The sequence below is a fragment of the Macrosteles quadrilineatus genome, unplaced genomic scaffold (assembly GCF_028750875.1).
Source record: "Macrosteles quadrilineatus isolate MER2022 unplaced genomic scaffold, UCM_ALF_1.0 Scaffold_1__1_contigs__length_201487025, whole genome shotgun sequence".
NCBI classification, from domain to species: Eukaryota; Metazoa; Arthropoda; class Insecta; order Hemiptera; family Cicadellidae; genus Macrosteles; species Macrosteles quadrilineatus.
The window spans coordinates 78,696,980-78,702,979 of NW_026542594.1; the positions used below are offsets into that span (position 1 = coordinate 78,696,980).

General features: G+C 36.4%; 1 protein-coding gene across 2 annotated transcripts in view; it reads right to left on the minus strand.

Annotated features, from left to right (window-relative positions):
- LOC128983642 (CDC42 small effector protein homolog) overlaps positions 1–5,554 on the minus strand; it is a 49,091-nt gene extending 43,537 nt beyond the window's left edge. For both annotated transcript variants that reach the window (XM_054403012.1, XM_054403011.1), the window contains exon 1: positions 5,470–5,554. The gene's annotated coding sequence lies outside the window, so the exon portion shown is untranslated. The remainder of the gene's footprint in view (positions 1–5,469) is intronic.
- Between the last annotated feature and the right edge of the window lie 446 nt (positions 5,555–6,000).

Below are 6,000 nucleotides of genomic sequence, written 5' to 3' on the forward strand. Positions count from 1 at the left end.
CATGTACCAGCTGTTTTTATTAACTGCAGCTTAACACGTACACTTACAAGGGCTGTAGGGTGGAAACTGGATTTTTCCGAGCCTTGTGACCAACTCCAATCGGTTTCTTGTGGCCAAATACCCCACAATAAACAAAAATATTAAAAGTCCTTGATTGGATGAAAGTAAAAGTTTGTCTATACACGCGCTTGTTTTAGACTATAGGACAGGATATCCATTGGCCTAGGCCTTAATTTTTTAAATTAATAACCCAAATAAAATGTAGGTAGCTTTAGGCATACAGAGGATGAGTGTAAGTTATGTATGCTTTAGGATGGTTATAAGCTTAGGACTAGGCTAGATATCAAAGTAACTCCCAATTCTTATAGCCTAGCCTTTCAACGTTATGAACGTGGTTTGAGAGTAAAAGCAAAGTGCTTTTTTATAAAACCAGTAAAGCCAAATATTATACAAATGTTAACAATTAGCTATTTAGCCACATGTTTCAGTAAAAAGTCAACAGTTGAATATAAGAAAGAGATAATACTCCGAAGTCAGTAAGGTGGGGGTGATGATAAGCATTTTATCAGTACTTTAATCGATCCAATACCTCCCCCACAGAGGATGGCGGGTGTTTGCGGGGGCGGCGATGAGGGGTTAGGTGGAGGGGGTGCTTTGACGTCCACTTGAGGGCGGTACGAGCCACGAGCTTTATAGCCTCTGATAACTAATTGCCACAGAATGGTATATTGCAAACTCAAATCTGACTTGTCCCAAGCTTCACAGCCCCATGTACAATGTACGATGTAGGCCTCCTCGCCAGCCTCAGCCACCAGCTGGCAGATCTAAACACAACACATGGCCGACTGTGCCACACGCCTTCGCTTGCACTTACTCCTACGACTTACGTCTTGCGTCTACTCAACTGTTCAAACAATCAACCAAAGTGGTAATTATTATTTTCAAATAATGTGTAATCGGCTACAAATTATATACCACGTTTGGTGGTAAAAATTACGATTCGGCACCCTGATGACACGGACGTGCGAAGTGCTCATGTGACCTTGTGTGACATTTCCTTGTACGGTCGGCTTTGTGTGTCCGTGACCTTGAACCGTGAGTCACGTGACACGCACACGATCACTATCATCGTATGTGTCAGAGATAACACCGCAATCTACCGCAAACACTCAGCCAACAATACTTTTTATGCAACGTGCAGATTACTGATAAGTGATAACTGAACATTTCGTATCAGGACTGTCGAAGAAAGTCATCACGATCTACGAAGATTATGTGCAAAGCTGTAAAAGCTGTTTTACCTGGAAGTATGTCGCACTAGAATCACAGTTCTCTGAAAAGTCAATATTGAGATTTCTTTGAGGAGACCACAAAATGACAACCGAATCGCTATCATTGGGGGATTTTCACAATAAAAATAAACAGCGAGAGGGGTGCGTCAGGAGATGGGAGGGGGCCACGTGCACGCGTCAAAAGTCATTTAGAATTCGGAATTGGAACATAGCCACACCACGCAGCGACGCAGCTTCAGCTAGCGGCTAGCGGCTAAACATGTGCTTAGTAAAAATGCAAGATAATGTTTTCTAATAGGTGTTGGGTGTCCCTAAAATATTAGTTCCAAAAAATAACTAATCTAAAAGGGTAGCGTGACTCTAATAAACATTGTACATGATTAATGTTTGTGCAATATATTTTGAGAAATGGCTGAGACATTTTTCGGAGGACATAATAACAGGGAGGATACTATTTTATACATAACTGCGGTAGATTATAATATTCATTGTTTCGTCGTCAGCTGCACGTGGGTACAATTAATGACGCCTATACATCGATGAGCTTAGCAGCTTTATTTAGGTCACAACTGTTAAATATGGATCAAGGCGACACATCAATGCATGCCACATGGAGTGTTCATTTGCTCGACTCCGACGTAGCAATATGAAATAACTAGCCGAGTGTCCTTCGTACGGGGTTGGCGTAAAGTATACAATGTTTATTGCAGTTATACTCGCGCTTTACATTTGCAATAGGAGAGGCATGTTTTAAGAAAATATGGGTTACTATAATTTACGGTATACTATAGTACTACATCTACCATAGCCATAATAATGTTCTACCACTTCACCTAAACAATAGAACGAAGTAAAGTTCTCACAGCTTTTTGTTGCTGCTTGGTTCAAATTAGCTGTTGTCATAAAATGTATTAAGGGGATATGACAGTAAATATGCTAACTTCCTTAACATTATCACTACGTCTTCCAAACTTATACCATGTGTTTAATAGGCATAAAGAATAGGTATAAACATAGTTAAAAGTAATTTTTTTCGTTAAGTACACTCTTAATATTTTTTAGTTTTTTTTTTTAGGTAATTGACTAAATTTGATATAACTTCAGTTCTAATTATTTTATTTTAATCATTAAACCATCAGTTTGCAGGGAATAATGCCCTCTAAATATTTAGGTAGAATTATAACAGTATCTTGATTTATTACTTTTTTATGGGTCATTTTGTAATAAAAAAAAATTGGTTTTCTGTGGAAATAAAAAAAAAACTTTATTCACTTTAGAATAGACATACATTTACAATTCTACCTAATTATTTAGATAATAACATTCTAAACACTTGGTAAAAATTTGAATCATGTAGCATAAACCATTTTGAAGATATATCAAATTTAGTAGTTAAAAATGTTAAGAAACTGATTAGCGGGAATAGCACGCTAAAAGTTACACGTGGTAGTGTAACCATGGTGATACTTATTGTTGAATTATGGATCAATTTTTTGTTTATGCAAGCATTTTATTATTATTTATTATATTATTATGTAATTATAACTTAATTATTATATTATTAACAATAATAATTGTTATTATTATTATTTTTATTACTGAAATAAGTCCATGACCGGATATTTAAAACTATTTTCCGTATTTTTCTTAATATAGCCTAAGCACAACAAAACATTGTTTTTTTATTTTTGACCAATGTTTCTTATTTTTAGCATTATAAATAATAAATAATAGACAAATTTAAAAAATCACTTTTTTGAAAAAAAAATCATTATTTCACTGCCATATCCCCTTAAGAACTAATGGTGCAGCACCCTGTTGGTAAATTTTATAACCTTTTAATGCTATTGAATACCATAGAAACAAATTATGTATTTGAAACAGCTTGCAAAATTCTAATTCCTTTTTAATATGAATACTCATAAGGTTAACATGAGAAACTCTAGAGCCACTGGGTCGGAGCCCGAAATGATTTTTGAGATAAGAGTATGCCTATATGTTAATCGGGAATGTGAGCTATCATCATGCCAAATTTCAGCCCAATCCGTCCAGTAGGTGATGCGTGATTGAACTACAAACAAACAAACACACAAACTTTCACATGTAAGATTATTTCCTGAGCACATTAGTTTCTTGGGCCATAAACAGTATGCTCAGGCCTCAACAAACCTATATAGGTCTACGTTGGATTAGAGTCGTTGGACATATTCTAGTAACGGTAATTAAGCAATTATTACTAATATACTTCTTCTGACTTAGTTCACTGGCCTGAATGTATGCTTAGATCACGGAAAGAATGCTCAGTTACACAGACGATTACAGCACAGACAATATCTCAAGACAAAAATATAGATGTGGTTAACGGTTAAAGCATTAGTGATAGCCGTGGGTATGCACTAGGCAGTAGAGATAACCTTGAGAAGGTACAACTCGCTATCAAAAGGTGCGTTGTTATGAATCCATTTACTCGTGTCAGATTTTGACAAACAAAAATTGACAGTTAATGTTATCAAATAATATGAATTATCGTGTTATTAATGGTTACTATACTCTACGTGCCAAGAAGAATTGGCACCGCTGCTAAAAATGAAGAAGACTCGTGAATGGTCTAATTTCTACAAGCGCTCCTGGAGCGTCCCGAATAAAATTGAGGGGTGTATTGTACGATAAGATCTTAATATCATAAGGTATATACAACATTCCGTGTACAACATATATACAATAACATTTCCCTATCAATGAAACCCAATATTAAAAAAAATCCAAGCAAATCAATTTCAATATATAGCGATAAGCAGTTTGGTTGGTTTAGTTGCATCGACCAACAGCTTCACCAACGCAATTGCAGAAACTTATATTTTTGTCAGTTTTAAAGTGGGCGAAGGGTTCAAATCATATATCCTAAAGCGTGTAAGAGTACCTACTGAAATGTAAACCAGGTTTTGAACAATTCTTATTGTTGACCCGTTTTTATATCAACGAATGACCTGGAGTCTTCGGCTCTTGGTCACTGTTACTGCTGACTGCGACTATATAGCAGACATGACATGGTGTGTTGGCCAATCTCTAGTGGAAGAGAGGAAGGCAGTCGTCGATATTCCAATGTTCCAGTGACCTTGACCCCAGCCAGGGACAATCATCACTGGATGACCTCGATACTGCCAGACTAACCGCCAACCAACAACCCAACCACACTCTGTCTGTAGACTGTAGATACTGAGTTGTTGGTTATACTATATAGCAGACAAGACGGGGTGTGTGGGCCAATCTCTAGTGGAAGATAGGAAGGCAGTCGTCGATATTCCAGTGTTCCAGTGACCTTGACCCCAGCCAGGGACAATCATCACTGGATGACCTCGATAACGCCAGACTAACCACCAACCAACAACCACACTCTGTCGACTTTTTTATACTTTTGATTTTTTGATACAACAGATAACATAATTTTCCTAAGCAGGAAATTGCATATATACTGCTTCTTGAAGAATGTTCTACATATTTTATTAAGTGTATTAAGCGGACAGTAGCGAGTTACTTTACAGTACCTACTAAATTATTTAGTTTTCCAATATCTACCAAATCTGTACAAACGAAATTGCGGAATTTTATCTTTTCAGAGTAAAAATGGGAAATCAAACTTTTGTATCAAAAAACCCGTTGTCGTAGTCCAATCATGCTGTTCCAAAAACTCGTAAAGTTTATCCTACCGTACACATCCTTGCCAAATTCAATCAAATTAGGACCACAAATGCTCGAGTTAGCAAGGAAAAATTGAACAAATGGTAATTTTGCCTCTCGGGGCATAAAAATGAAATAGAGAATCCGTCCCAGATCTTTCCATGCCACCATGTAAAAAGGCTTCTTCCCTATAAAGACAATCGCTAAAAAAGACCTTCCCATCAATGAATACATGGATCAGTTGTAGCCAAATATTAGTTGATTGGACCTTCCACAAAGTGAGCTGCTCTATTGGTTGTTGGTATTGTGACACAGAAGATACAGTAGGCTATGTCCTTCAGTTTGGCAAATGTTTGACAGAAATCTGTGATTGACAACAGCACTCTGTTGTGGGTTTAATTCAAACCTAGCAACAGCATTACACTTGGTAATGAGATGTCTACTTCCGTCAATAGTTAAAATTACAAGGTATGGTAATGTGAAATTTTGAAAAACTTACCTAGTCGAGATCTATGAAAAGATATCTCAGTAAAACACCCCGTGTTTAGCTGATCGTCACGAAGATGGCGAAAGTACAATCCCCTGTAAAATAATGAAGCTTTTAGTTACTGTAACTAAATTAGGCAAATGAAAAATACATAGTTTGTAAAACTACGGATCATTCCAAATATATTAATTTATATTGTTTGTTCTGTAAAGTAAAAAACTTGCACTGAACTTATCTGACTTTCTCGCAAGGTTGGTCAAGTTAGGTAAACTTAATACATTGTTACATCGTATCAAAAATACCGGTACAGTACTTTCTTGTTATCTCGGTCCGATATTTTATTATCATACGAAACTGCGTTAGTATTATCTAACCTAGCAGTACCAAACGAATACCATTAAGAGTGGGGTTGAGAGAGTGGAAAGTAAAATAACATGTTAACAAGAAAAAACATCGATATCACAACTTTGAGTTTTGAGATCGTTATTGTTCTAGACCCTCTCTAATGTATGCCCAAAACCTTTGGAAAGTTGTTATATTTGA